This window comes from Protobothrops mucrosquamatus, unplaced genomic scaffold (assembly GCF_001527695.2).
Source record: "Protobothrops mucrosquamatus isolate PMUCROS unplaced genomic scaffold, P.Mucros_1.0 scaffold_168, whole genome shotgun sequence".
NCBI lineage: Eukaryota > Metazoa > Chordata > Lepidosauria > Squamata > Viperidae > Protobothrops > Protobothrops mucrosquamatus.
This window is the reverse complement of record NW_015386244.1, coordinates 145,477-161,172: the sequence shown is the minus strand read 5'-3', so window position 1 is coordinate 161,172 and position 15,696 is coordinate 145,477. Positions and strand designations below refer to the sequence as shown.

Here is a 15,696-nt window from a genome sequence, read left to right as displayed (position 1 = left end):
AGAAGCTTTTTGTTGTTGTTATTTTTGACTTTTGTCGCAAGATTTAGTCATTTTGAGCCTTAGCTTTCCTCACTTTATCTTTGCACGCTCATGCTATTTGCTGATATTCTGCCTTATTTATGTGTCCCTCTTCCCACTTTTTATACTTGTCCTTTTTGTCTTTCAATTTATCAGAGAGTTCTTTATGCAACCATACTGGTTGCTTTTGATAGCTGTTATTTTTCTTCTTCGTCAGTATTGTGCTAGACTGGGCTTTTATAATCTCACTTTTCAAAATTTCCCAAGCTTCTTGAGTTGTTTTCCCTTTGAGTATTCTCCTCCATGGAATCCTTCCCAAACCCTCTCTAAGTTTATTGAAATTAGTTCTCTTGAAGTCCAAGACTCTAGTTTGACTATCTTCTATTGCTTGTGCTTGCATAATGCTGAATTCCAATATTGCATGATCACTCCCCCCCCCAAGGTTCCTCTAGCTTCAACACCTTCTATCATTTCATCTCTGTTAGAGAGAATTAAATCCAATATGGCTGATCCCCTAGTTCCCTTCTCTACTTTTTGGGAGACAAAGTTGTCTGCTAGGTTTGTCAGGAATCTGTTTGATCTTCCAAGTGAGCAGAGAGTCTAAAATTTGCAACAAGCAAGTATATTTCTAAGCAAAGGAAGATTCCTACCTACAAATGTGTGGAAAAGATTTGTCATATAATACAAAAATCTAGATTTATCTTAAAAGATAGAAACTAAATGGTAATGGACAAACAAGGTTAAAAAAATTAGAGGATACTACTTTAATCGAATTTTATGTTCATTTCGGCAATATGAAAAATTCAGCAAAATTACCAGAAAATTATAAATTTATATTTAGTCTTGTTTATATTATTTTATTTGATACAAAATACAACTGATTTTATAAGATGAAATATTGCATACACATGTGGCCAATTCTGTATGGTACATAAACTCCTACAGTACTTTAAAGCTACTCATAAGAAGAGTCACAGGTAATTAGAATATCAGATCTAATGTCAACTAATCCAACTCCTTGTTCAGTGCAAAAATCTACTAAACCATCTCCAACAAGTGGAAATCTCCAACAGAGAAGATTTTATCTCAGGGATTTCTTGAGTCCGCTGAGGTATTCAATTTCAACTCCTTTGACTGGTCTAGCCTTCTATTTCAAGAGAAAACAGGTCTACAGCCTCTTGCACATGACATTTTCTATTTTGTAACTTAAACGAATATCTTTTATAGGGTTTTGGTTTTTGGTTTTTTTGCATGATAAACTCTAGCTCTTTGATGATTCTTCATAGGGCTTAGACCTATTCCAGCTATCAATCTGGTATCCTGTGAACCATCTTTAGATTTTATATATCCCTTTTAAAGGGTAATGCCCATAAGAGGACATAATTTTTATTTATTTATTTATTCATCAAATTTATATAGCCGTCCATCTCACCAAAACCGACTCTGGACAGTGCACAACAATGAATAGTGCTCCATTCAGTACTACCTAACCCCTTTAAAATATAAGAAAACTGTATGAGATAGTTAGCCACCTAACTCTTGAGTATACAAATAAAGCAACCAAGGAAATTATAAATTGCTGCCCATTATCTGGACTCAGTGTTTCTGATACACTGCATTGCAGCACATAGCCCTTTTCAATTACTGTGTAATTCTATTCGTTCATGTTCAGCAGATGGTCAGCTAAAACCCCTAGATCCCCCCTTCACAAGCCAGATTTTCCCAATCCTGTGTCCATGTATTTGACTTTTCCTGCTGCCTGATCTTACACCTAATATAACTGAATATCATCCTGTTTGGATATGGCCCAATGTTCAAGACTGTAGGGGTCATTTTGAATCATGGTTTTGTCCTCTAAACAGTTATTGCTTGGCATCATCTGCAAAATTCATAAATATTTCATCTTCTAGGTCATTTAGAAAGTTGCTGAACCACACAGATTGATAGGCCATTTACAAGCGCCTTCTGGGTACGCTTCAGCCTGCATTTATACATTCTATCCTCAAAAATATCATGAGGTACTTTGTCAAACACTTTACAGGTAGTCCTCATTTAACAATCACTTGAAGTTCTGACAGAACTGAACGAGTGGCTGCAATGGCCCCGTTGGAGCTGGTTGGTAGGAGGAACTCATGGATGGCATGTCTCTCCAGGAACATCTGGAGAGCCCGGTGGGCTGAGGATAATGCAATGCCAGGCCTGTCTGGCATTGGGGGAAGTACTCAACTGGATGGGGAGCCACCTGCTTTAATGAAAACAGGGGAGAATTGGCTACCAACAATCAGCAGTGAGAAAAGGCAACAGATCACCTCCAATGAGGAACAGCTACCTCCCCCACCAGATATGCAGGCATAGAGAGCAAAGCAGAAGCACAGAGGAAGCAGCCCTGCCCCTCCACACAAGGAACAAACCACAAGGTTTGGTTTGGGGTGACTTAGCCAGATGCAGGGGGAAGGTGCATTTGTCAGGAACAACCATTTGCTTTGGCATGCATGAATTACAAAATGTGCTTTGTGGACTCTGAACCTTGTTTGCAGACTTCAGACCTTGTTTTGTGGACTCTGAACCTTGTTTGTGGATTCCAGACTTCCTCCTTGCCTTGTGGATCAGCTCTGGCGGCTACTAGACATAGATTGTGGGACAGGGTTGCACTGACTGTAGATGGCTGCCTTTGGAAAAGGTTGGGGTGGAGCTTTACCAGCGCCATTGGAGGGCCATCTATCACTATATAGCTGTGCAATGAACAGACTGTATTGGTACCTGCACCTGCCAGCGTGACTCAGGTCAGAACAATGGTATTTACAACTAGTTCTGGCCATCCAAGCCCTCCCACAGTCCTGATTGTGATTCAGACGCTTGGCAACTAGCTTGCACTTATGACAGTGGCAGTAACCCACAATCATATGATTACCATTGTGATTTACACTGGTGGTTTCCCAGAAGCAAAGTCAGTGGGAAAGCCAGCAGGGAAAGTCATAAGATGCTCCAGTAAGTCACTTGTACTTTACTCAGCAACAGCCACTAGTAGCCTTGCCACGCTTGCACCTTTATTTATTTATTTATTTATTTTATTTATTGAATTTATATACCGCCCTATCTCCCTTACGGGACTCAGGGCGGTGAACAGGCAATAATAAAAACCATGATAAATATACGCAAGTTTCTGTTAAAAATCAAATTAAATAACAGGCCTGCTCTAAAAATACCCCATACAAAACCCCCACTAAAACATAATCAAACTATGCCAGGCCGGCCGCAAGGAATAGATGGGCCTATCATGATCTAGGGATCAAATAATCATATGGTTGTAAAAAAGGTGCTGGAACAGGACCTGTAAAATGTCAGCCTCAGGAGACACAAAGCCAAGAGGCTGATCAAACATAGGCCTCACCTGAGCAGCTAGAGAAGATGTTGAGGATGGTGTAAGGCTCCCAGCCCCACCCTAGGCAAGTAGAGAGAACAGGAGATCAGACACTTTCTATGAAGGTCCTTGACAAACAAGTAAATATATCTCTTGATTAGTAACAGCTGGTTGCAGACTGATTTAAGAGGCAGTTCTGACCCCTGATCCCTCATTGGAAGTAACTATCTGATCTCTGGCTATTGTATGTAATGTTTGTTTGGAGTCTGTTTGTGATATTCCAGATGAAAACCTTGACTAGGCTCTCAGAACCTTGGACTGGATTTTGAGCATTTTTCTGCACACTCCTGTTAAATGCAACCTTTCAGGGAAGCTCTTTCTAGAGACTCTGTTTTGGTTTCCATTCCTTGTCTGCTGCTATCTCTGTGACCTTGAATAAACTACTAATTACCATAGCAACTGTGTGTGTGTGCTTGCACACATTTGAAACCAGAAGCTGGATATAACCTGTGCCTTGCTGGTAGCCTGCATGCTCTTCCCTGCCCAGCAGCAGCCATCTACCTGCTTGTAAGCTGCTTGGGACTTGCTTAATGACCTCACTTAACAAGGGCAATGTGAAGTATCAGAATTACTGTACCAAGCATCACATTTTATGACTGCATGGCTTAGCAATGAAAATTCTGGTCCCAATTATCATTGTTAACTGAGGATTGTCTGCACTGAGCAGTGTACTACATCCAAAGAATTTCCTTGGTTTATATTTTCAAATTACTATAAATTTTGTCCATATTTTAGGTTGCAATTTCTCTCGCTCTGGAGACCAATTTGATTAAAATAGCTAGGTGAGTTTTTAATCAATTTTAAGAGGTCTCCCACTTCAGCCATATTAAGAATCATGTTCTCAGAGATGATAGATGCAAATAAGGCATTAAACAATCTTATGTCTCTACCTTCCTGCAAGAGAGACCAAAAGTTTCCTTAATTCCTTGTTGCTATTATTGTTTCGGACATGCTTCCCCAAAATCTTTATTCCGTTTTGTATTATCTTAATTTCATGCTGAACTAGCTGACTCAATTCCTACCAACTCACTCTTCATCTAAACAGGTTTCTTAAAGCTTCCGATTTGCATTTTTTTCATGGGGTCAGATGTGTTTATGCTTTCATTTTCTAATTTCTATAATCTCCCATCCCTATTGGTTTTGTCTATATGATAGGATAAATGGCCTTCCTTAAATCAAGATGTATGACTGACTTGGCTCAGGTTTTTTTCCCATAGATATATTGAATCTAAATGCGATATGGTTATTTTCCCTTAAGATGCCTAAAACCTTAGGTTCACTGCCCAATAGAGTTTGACTGTTGTCATTTAAAATCTGGTTTTTGAAATAAAAAATATTTTTATACACTCATTATGGTTGAAAAACAGGGTTTTTTTCTTGTAAAAAGTAGGCAGATTATTCTAGATGAACAAGACTGTTGTTAATGACTCTCAAGTCTTTTACAAAGGCAAAAACAGAGACTATTCACAAGTTATATTCAGCCCAATCCTGCATTTCTGGGATAAGATGAGATACAAGTAATCAGTTATTACAATAATTGTGTTACATGATTCCCTTTAGATGCTTAAATTAAATGACTGAATATTCCTGATACTAATTTAAAGCAATTATCTTCGTTAGAATGGAAATTATGTTCATCATAACATGCAAATGGACATCTGAGTTCACACAATATTTTTCTCCAGTCATGTTTTCTTCTTACCCCCAATAATCTGGAGACACAGGATGAGAACAAGGTGATCAAAAATATTAGCATGTGTTTAAAAATAATGAAACGTGAAATATAGCATACTTCGTTTATGAGTCACAGAGTGGGAAAGAGATATTTGGGCCATCAAGTCTACCTCCTTCCATTCTAATACAGGAATTCAAATTAAAGCATCACCAAAATGTCTATCTGGCCTCTCTATGATCATATCTAGTGAAGAATTCATCACCATTCTAGGTAAACTGCTCTTTCCATTAGGAATTTTTCCTACCCTTCTCATGAAACCTGCCTTCCATAATTTATGAACATTATTCCATATCCCATACTCTAGAACAGCCTTTCTCAACCATTTTATCCAGAGGAATCCAGGAAAAGAATGTTCAGGTCTCAGAGAAGCTCATGCATGAAAATATGAAACCACAACACAATTCTAGCATTGCATGGTGCCTGAAGTTCAACACAATTCTAGCATTGCATGGTGCCTGAAGTTCATATTTTCAATCCCTATCTCGTGCAGAATCCCTAGCAGAATCCCTCTTGTAAAACCTAAAACTTCCATGGAGCCCAGTTGAGAAAGGTTACAGGGATGGGCAATTAATGTTCTCAAGGGCCACATGAGAAACTGGGACTGTTGTGGAGGGCCGAATCAATAGGACCAACACATTACTGTGAAGGTGTGTAGGCACTCATGCACATACATAAATTGGAAAAAAAAGTAGCAGTCAAATTCAAAATAAAAGCAATGCAGTTGTGTTGCCTATATGCCATTTGCTTATTTACATTCATTTCTAATTTCAGAGTGATCTCATGCAGGGCTGACAGAAAGAGCCAAAGGGCTACATATGCTCTGAGGCCTATAAAATGCCCAGGTCAGCTTTAGAATAATGCAGAAACAGTCAGGCCCTTCCTTCTTTGATGTGACATATTTTCATGTATTCAAAAAAGTGCCATCATCTCCCTGAAATTATTCCCTCTGAAAGCTAAACATATCTAGCCCTTCAGTCTCAATTTCCATTCCTATTTGATAAGCAGAGGAGCATATCATGCCTTGTGGCATCATGTCTTAAAGCAATATCAAATGCCTGAAAATAGAGACAATCTAACTTGCTGTCTATACATATATCACTGCCTATCTTGACCACCTTTAGAGAAAGACTTTGCACACAATTGCACATGCCATAATTTAGCCCAAGAGCCAAAATACTGTACTGTTACAAAGTGCTAGCTACTCTGTATATTATTGATGTCCAGACCTCTTGAGCACATGTTAATTCAGGACAAGATAATCATGCTACTGTACCAAACGAACATAAATCCAAACCAACAACATTAGTTTTGGCACTGCATTAGGAAAAAAAAAAGATTCCTCCAACCATAATATAAAATCAAAGGAGTGCTAAGAGCTTCAGCATATTAAGAAGTTCATTTATTTTCTATTGCTACTCATTGGTAATAATTTTCAAACCTTTGATTTATTTGTAATTTTTTTTCTCCACAAGGAGTGAAAGTATAAAAGCAATTTCTAGTGCAAGAGCTATGTCGGAACAAAATATCAATACAGAAAGTACTGTGGCAATCAGGGCAAAGAATTGGTTTATTATAACATAAGCTTTTCTAAAGATGGAAATAGAGATTATACCCTAACAGTAAATGAGTCTCACACTCATGTGTGTACAAAAACACACATTCAGCAGTGTTAAAATTTTCTAGCAACCTATTCAAGTGTTTAAGTTTACCAAAAATGAAAGTTTAAATTAATAAAAAATATTATTTTCTGCCCCTAAGCATGATTACTTCTGGTAATACTAGTAATTTCACTAGTATGAATATATATTCAGAACTAAATACTAAATTCAAAGGAACACATGCAAGTAAATATATGACTGCAGCCATAAATGGTAATCCCGCTATTATAGCCTATTTGTCATAATCAAAGATGATTGATGCAGAAATGTATGGTAATAAGACATAATGTGAGAATTACATATGAATATTAGTAAGGTAGCATACGATAAATTTGTTTCTAGTACATATCTTGAGATAGAGGGTTAAACACAGTTACAGCAGTTAACAATTTTTTTCTCTTACCTTTCAAATAGAAAGTATTTTATTTTCCTTAACTAGGGCACATATTATATCATCTTACATAATTTATTAATACAGGTAGTCTTTGATCTACAACAACTTGTTTAGTGACAGTTCAAAGTTACAAAGGCATTGAAAAAAGTGACACGACCATTTTTCATAGTTACGACCTTTCCAGCATCCCTAGGTTCATGTGATCCAAATTCAGATGCTTGGCAACTGATTCGTATTTATGACGGCTGCAGTGTCCCAAGATCCTGTGATCACCTTTTACGACCTTCTGACAAGCAAAGTCAATGGAGAAGCCAGATGGACTTTAACAACCGTGTTACTAACTTATCAACTGCAGTGATTCATTTAACAAGTGTGGCAAGAAAGGTTGTAAAATGGGGCAAAACTCACTTAACAACTGTCTCGGTTAGCAACAAAAATTTGGGGCTCAATTGTGATTGTAAGTCGAGGACCGCCTATATAGCGGAACTGAGCTAAGACCTAAAACGATTGAATACATTTACTCTGAATTTGAGGGAACCTCTTTCTGCCCTATTATCCCAAGGTGGTTTAGGGAGAAAGGCATTCAGAAACAATTACTCTTTTGTTCTTTTTTTATCCTTTTATCCTTCTTCCCAACTCCAGAGAACGTTTGAAAGGTATTATGTAAAAGAGGTCAAAATTCTGTCAGTCTGACAATCAGAACAAAATGGGATCTAGTTTGGTATGGTAAGACAAGTCAACAAAAGAAAGACCAAGTTCAAAAATGACCCAGATTTGGTTGGGGACTGTAGAGCAAAAAATCCAGAAACAAATTTCACAGTGCATCACTGTGGGAAAGGGAGCTGGCATTGGCCACAAGGTAATAATAATAATAATAATAATAATAATAATAATAATAATAATAATAATAATAATAATAATAATAACAACAACAACAACAACAACAACAACAACAACAATAATAATAATAATGATGATGTTGGAAGGGATCTTGGAGGTTATCTAGTCCAACCCCCTGCTCAGGCAGGAAATCCTATACCATTTCAGACAAATGGCTGTCCAGTCTCTTCTTAAAAACTTCCAGTGTTGGAGCATTCACCGCTTCTGGAGGCAGGTTGTTCCACTGGTTAATTGTTCTGTCAGAAAATTTCTCCTTAGTTCTAGGTTGCTTCTCTCTTTGGTTAGTTTGTCCTGCCTTCAGGCGCTTTGGAGAATAGCTTGCCTCCCTCTTCTTTGTGGCAGCCCCTGAGATATTGGAACACTGCTATCATGTCATCCCTCATCCTTCCCTTCATTAAACTAGACATACCCAATCCCAGTAACTGTTCTTTGTATGTTTTAGCTTCCAGTCCCCTGATCATCTTTGTTGCTCTTCTCTGTACTCTTTCTAGAGTCTCAACATTTTATTGATCACTGTTCCATAGTTCACATAACTATCTCCAAATATCTCTTCACAGTAGCTAGTAGATAAATATATTGCTTCCCATGTTGAGGCCTCAAAAGTTCTATTAAATTTATTATTTACACTAAGCAACCTATTTCTATTTTTAAATAGAAGCATTTCCTTGTAATGTATACTTACTTCCAATGTTTGTTTGTTTGTTTGTTTGTTTATTAAATTGGGTACTTACTTCCATTCACCCCACTGAATTGGATATGAACTTACTTTAAATAAGCATATAGAACATCAGCTTGCATTTCAGCCATGTGAAGCTCCAACTTAAACGTAATTATTCAGAGATACTTCCTGAGACTTAGAAACTTTATTAATGGTTTAACTTTAAGTTAGGGATAGTTTTGTATTCTTCAAAAATATTTTTTTTAAATCTGTTAGGGCCTCTCCCCCTTATCTGGTAGATTTTTCTCTACTGGAAATTATTGAATTAATTATAGATGCTGACTCATATTAGTACTGTTTTCCGTTTTAATCACAACAAAACACTCTAAACATACTAGGTGTCCACAATCCTATGTCTAAAAATAAAAAAGACACATAAATGGTTTTGAAACTTCTTATTAGTTGATAAAACAAGCTTAATATTAGTTGATAAAAATGTTTCATAGGATGCTCTGATCAAAATAAATTTAAACAGCTGAGATATCCTACAAAACTGAATTGCATTAAATGGATTGATTTTTGAACTTTCAGAGGCAAGTACTTCAACAATTAGATGTCAGTTACTACTGGTATATCTGCTTAAATGTGGATATGCATTACTAGTTCCATCTAGTACCAATCTAACACTTCTTGTTGAAACTGTGTTGAGGGTATTACAAATTCAACAGCCATTTAATAAAACGAAAATAAGCAGGGGGGAAAGTGAGTCAGTTCCTCCTCAGCAAAAGTTGTCCTGTTTTCAGTTACACGAGTTGAATGCAAAGTGTCAGAATTACAGGTGCATCTACTGTGCAACTGCCCATCTTGGCAACCTTCCTGCCTCTTTTTTTTTTTTTTAAAAATTTTTTTTACTCAATTTGGAACCCAATACTCCTACACTCCGGATTTAGTTTTACAACCCAATTACGTCAATCATCCTAAATACATTATTTTCGCCCGCATTCCCTCGCCGTTAGCCGTTCATCTTGGGTCCAACTAGACACGGGCTTTAACTGCTTTGGAGAATCGCTGGAGCAGCGATAGATTAAGTGCTTTGGGGATCGCTGGAGCAGCGATAGATTTCGTTTCCGAGGTACAGTATATCACATGCACGCGTGCACATTTCTAACCGCAACTCGCTCCTCAACTCCGGAAATGCCCAAAGCACGCTGTACCTGCCCCAATTCACACGCTCATCTCTCTCTCTCTCCTTTACGGACATGACAGCGCAGAAAGCAGAAGCATCGCCTCGCAAGCAAGGCAGGCAGACAGAAACCGCGAGCTCGCATCGCCTGTACCTTCTTCACGTTCCGGGGCGGCTGGCGGCGGTTGCAGTCCCTCGCTGCCTCTCCAAACTGTCCTCTAAAAACGACACGCCTGACCCACCACGTCCCGCCTGAATCTCCCAGAGCTCCGGAGCGGCCGGAAAGCCTCGGACAGGTTCCCTGGTTACCGAGGGCAACAATCCTATCCCAGCGACAGCCGCGTTTACACACAGACATATATATATACACACACACATACAAACGAACGCACAGACGCGCGCGCGCAGCCACCGAGAGGTGTATGCACTACTGCACCTAGCAGCAGCGAACGGGGTCTCGGGAAGCCCCGCCTCTTTCTCGCCGCCTTCAGCGGAGCACGCAGGGCTCAGCTGCTGGGTGCTTTTTTTTTTTTTTTTTTTTTAATACTCCCGCGTCGGGAGGGAGGCTAGAAAGGAAGGCAGGAAAGGGAGCAGGTGCGTGCGCGTCTACTGGAACGGAGGGAGGGAGGGAGAGAGAGGTGAACTCGGCGGCCTCTCTAGGATCCGGCCGAGCAGAGGATGCTGCGCCAGAGCCAGGCCGGACGGGTCTGGGCGGGCGCGCGCGAGGCAGGATCGGGGCGCCCTCTTTGAGTCCGAGGACCCGAGCGCGCGCCTGCCCGGGAAAGTCTGCCTCTGGCCATTCGCTGCCAGCCAGGAGCAGCTATTGGAGCATTTGTGCCTCTCTCTCTCTCTCTCCCTCTCTCTTCCCCTCACTTTCTCCCCCCTCCCCCCTTTCTCCCTCTCTCTCTCTCCCACCCTTTCTCCCTCTCTCTCTCCCTCCCTCCCTGTTTCCCTCCCTTCCTCCTCTCTCTCTCCCTCCCTCCCACTCCGCAAAAATATTCCCCAGCCTCCTCGTTAATTGAAGGCTTTAGCCGCAGCGCGTAGGGCCGAATTTGTGGCAAGGGCGAGCGTATAACGTTTCTAGGGGAAAGGGTGATGTACTGTATACTATGGGGGCGGAGGAGGAGGTAGAAGAAGATCCTCCATTTTTTTCAAGGACAGAACCTCTCACGTGATGGAGCTAAAATCGAAGAGAAGCGAGTTACGGTTTGGGTAGCAAACCTGTGCCTCGCTTCACGACGGCCCACCCAAAAGGAACCTGTGCAAAAATGCAATTTCATTTCTTTTCCCTTGCACTTGAAATGTCAGATGCACATCACGTATTTTCACTCCGCTTAAGTCGTGACATCTTAAATCTCATGTACAGTTATAGGTAGACCTATATACCTGTATAAGTTTCACGAGAGCCCTGATCTGGCTCTCTTGAAACTTATACAGGTAGCCCTCGACTTAAAACCACCACAATTGGGAACATAATTTCCCTTGGTAAGCAAGGCAGTTGTTGAGTCTCATCCGATTTGATGACCTTTTTTGACGTGGTTGTTAAGTGAATTGTTGCAGTTGTTAAGTGACTCACACAGTTGTTAACCAAACACAGCTGCCCCCATTGACTTTGCATGTCAGAAGCTAGCTGGGAAGGACACTGCAGCCATCCTAAATAAATGCTAGTTGCCAAGCACCTGAATTTTGATCATGTAACTGTGGGGATGCTGCAACTCCTAGGTGCAAGGACCAGTTGTCAGCCACTTTTTTCATTGCCACTGTCGCTAAACAAATGATGGTAAGTCGATCCGCTGTGCAGCCTTCCCTTTCTGAGATTCTTTTCCCCCAATTTTGTATTCGTTTATTTTGCATTTTCTATTTTTTCTATAAAATTTGTTAAGATAAATATACATTTATTGGTAATAAAACTGTTCTGCAGATGGTTGTGTTTCTATACTTTCATATGACATATGTTCTTGTAATGCTTGATAAAAAGGGATTGCTTGACTGCCATGAGTTCTCAGTTCCAATCAAAACTATTGGGCTATTTGGATCATCATCATCATCATCATTATTATTAATCTGTGTTTTCCAATAAAGCACTTCAGCCACAGATTCACTCATTGGTGATTTTAAAACTATACTACTTATACTGGAATATGCTTTATTGGTAGTTATTAGGATAATTTGCAAGTACTCCTTGCTATAGCTAGAGATGCCTTACTGGGAACATCTTCTAAAACAGTATCCCTCAACTCTCTTCATGGACACATCCTTGTAGTTTTCTAGGTAGCAATACAGAAATTTGTTCTAGAATTTCCCAATCTTGGTATTCCTTGGCAAGTCCCAACCAAGAACTAACCAGGACAAACTCTGCTGGATCTCCCAGTCCTAACAATTTCCCACTTTGTTAGTGCTGCCACCTGCTAAGCGGGATCAGATCCAGTTTCCCTACTTGGTATGCTCCAAATGTTTGGTTACCACACTCATCAGCATGGCCGTTGCTCAACTGGAATATTCATTCGGCACCATTCTTAGCAGTATGAGGAATCTAAAACATCATTCCATTTGAGTTTTAAAACTAACTTGTTACTCAGAAGCAGAGGGGAGGTGGGGGTAATCAACTAAGGGAAGCTGTCAACATTCGGAAGGGACGGTGTTGTTTGCCTTGAAAAAGACAGTGATTGTGTGTCTTTGGAAAAGGCTGTTCCTGTGTTAGACAACTTCGACCCAGTGTGCGGCCTTCTCTTTCTGAGATTCTCTTGCCCCTGACTTTGTTTTTGTTTATTTTGCATTTTCTATTTTTTCTATAAAACTTGTTAAGATAAATATATATTTTAATGATCTTTTAAAATCAGAGTTTAGGTTGATCTGAGGTGGAACTTAAGCAGGTCATTGACTCCTGGTCCTCCTAAATCTCCTGGTGGCGTTTCATACTACTGGCCACGCCTATAAAAGTTTCAGGCCACCCAGAAGGGTTGAGATTCTGTTTTATCACTGAATATAGTAGTTGTTTATAGCATGTGTGATGGAATACTTTTCTTTCTCCACCTCTGTTTAACATTTGCTGGGAGAGTGTCAGCTAGTAAATTGAATTGAGATTTAGCAATACATCAATGATGTATTGCTGATGTAATGGAAATCCAGAACTGGTGTCTGAAGGCTGTGAGAATTTGAAAGGGAAAAAAACTATTTAAAATTGAATCCAAACTAGAAAGAATTAACAAAATGACAGAATTGGAAGGGATCTTGGAGGTCTTCTAGTCCAGCCCCCTGCTCAAGCAGGAAACCCTATACCAGTAATGGCGAACCTTTTAGAGACCGAGTGTCCAAAATCCAGCCCTGCCCCACCCTGCCCGCCACAGGCCCCTCACTGCCTCCATGGCTCACCGCAGATCGTTCAGGCAGCCCAGCAGCGCCATATCAGCCATGCCTTCTGCCTGCACCCCACAGCATCAACTGCGTGCAATGGAGCACAAGGGCGGAGTCTTGTCCCCGCTGCCCAGCTGCCATGTCCTTGGCTGCGCTGCTCCGTGAGGGCCACGCTCAGGGCCAATTCTCGGGGGGGGCTGCTGGTGAGGAGAGAACCGTGGGGGAGGTGGGGCTGGCGCAACAGCGCACGGGCCCACAGAGAGGACTCTCAGCTCCTGCACACATGCCATAGGTTCGCCACCACTGCCCTATACCATTTCAGACAAATGGTTGTCCAATCTCTTCTTAAAAATCTCCAGGGTTGAAGCATCCACTGTCTGGCTCTTTCTCGACTCCAGCAGTAGCTCTGGATGAGATAGCATTACTTGGGAGTAACAGGTGTGTAACAAGGTTGTTACAGACTTAAACAGCTACTGCTGGATAAGATGAAGACTGTTTATTTAGAGGGAAACCTTTGCTCAGCTTTGGCTTTCCTGGAGAATGAGGCCCTGCTTGACAACATCAAGCTATGGTCCTGTAAACTCCCAGTTAGATTACTGAAATATGGCATACATGGAGTTACTTTTAAAATCACCCAAAAGATGCAATTAGTAATTTGCACTTATTGCAGTTAATAGTCCCTGTTCACACATAATACTACTGCTGAGGCTTCTACATTAGGCTACCAGTAGTGCTGTTTTTTTTTAACTTCAAATTACACATTGCTTGGCACCAGCCCACCTACAGGATTTCAAATAAATCCTGCTTGTTCAAGTAGATGGATCTTGAATGTGGTTCCCCTCCCCCTAAAATCTAAAAGAAAGCAGGAAATTCTTTTTTTTATCCAATAATATTCACTTTACAGCCACCTATCAGAAATCCAGGTGGCACCACTACTGCTGACTGTTAGAAAACCTTAAAAACAGCTGCTCAGAAGGGCATTTTTTAAAAGATGTGTTATGAATATTTATTTATTTGATTTTATTAATCCCACCTTTATTATTGTTTATAAATAACTCAAGGGGGCAAATATACCTAATACTTCTTCCCCCTCTTCTTTTCTCCACAACAACTGTTGAATTTGTGTGAGAAAGACTGACTGGCTGAAAGTCACAATATGTTTTTCTAATTGTAATTTAAGATTCAGGTTGACTATTTTTAGGATTAGCAACTATCCCTTTTATATTTCTGTTATTTTAACTTTATTTAATTTATTGTACACTACCATTAATTTATTTGGATATTGATTTATGATATATACATAAAATAATTGTAAATAAATATACATAAATCCTTTTTTCGAGTCTCCAATGTGTTTCTGTTGCCTTTGATTGTTGACCCTCCGGGTCACATTTTTAGAGGGAGGGATTAGGAAAAGTCATCTCCTCCCTTTGCCTCCCTCCTATAGTGGCTCCTTCTGTCAGATGGGAAATGTATTCCATTGATAGAGAGTAATCACTGATTTGTGGATTCATAACCTTTATAACATTTAGTTGGTGGATCAAAATCCCTTCTGTTTAATTGACTAACTATTTAAACTGTTAGATCCAGATTTGAGTTCTGTGGAATTCTATTTGCATTCTTAGAAGCTGGTGAGTGGAAATATTTGCCAATTTCTCATTCCATTTGTACTCCTCTATGCTTGATAGACACTGAAAATGAAGCTCAAATACTTTGGCCACCTTATGAGAAGAGGGGGCTCAGTGGAAAAGACCTTGATGTTGGGAAAGATTGAAAGCAAAAGGAGAAGGGAATGGCAGAAAATGAGAGGGTTAGAGAGTGTCATATACACACTCACACATGAATTTGGGCAAACTCTGGGAGACAGTAGAGGACAGGATTGTGAAGAGTCAGATCGGATGCATCTTAGCAACTAAACAATATGCTTCCCAAAAAGCAGCTCCAGAAGGCTAGAGCAGTGATGGCGAACCTTTTAGAGACCGAGTGCCCAAACCGCAACCCAAAACCCACTTATGCATTATCGGGTGCTGGGTGGGTGTGGCCCTTTGGCCGGGTGTGGCCAATTGGGTGGGCGTGGCCCATTGGGTGGGCGTGGCTGCAGTGGTAACGGCAGACTGGGTGGGACTAAAAAGTTCAATCAATCAATTCCAACTTTGCAAGATCTTTTTTTTCCCGCGAGAAGTTGAAATTGACTGATTGAACCTTTTTTTTTTTTTTTGCACACGGTGGAGGCCTAAAGCGAACAGGTTTTATAAAACCCAGCTGAAGGCCTAGGACTGGGGCGATGGCGCGCATGCCCACAGAGAGGGCTCTGAGTGCCACCTCTGGCACCCGTGCCATAGGTTCGCCACCACTGGGCTAGAGGATCTTCTAGA

General features: G+C 40.4%; 1 protein-coding gene across 1 annotated transcript in view; it reads right to left on the bottom strand.

The window, feature by feature from the left end:
• SYNE1 (spectrin repeat containing nuclear envelope protein 1) overlaps window positions 1-10,266 on the bottom strand; it is a 284,981-nt gene extending 274,715 nt beyond the window's left edge. The window contains exon 1 of the mRNA XM_015821883.1: window positions 10,122-10,266. The gene's annotated coding sequence lies outside the window, so the exon portion shown is untranslated. The remainder of the gene's footprint in view (window positions 1-10,121) is intronic.
• Between the last annotated feature and the right edge of the window lie 5,430 nt (window positions 10,267-15,696).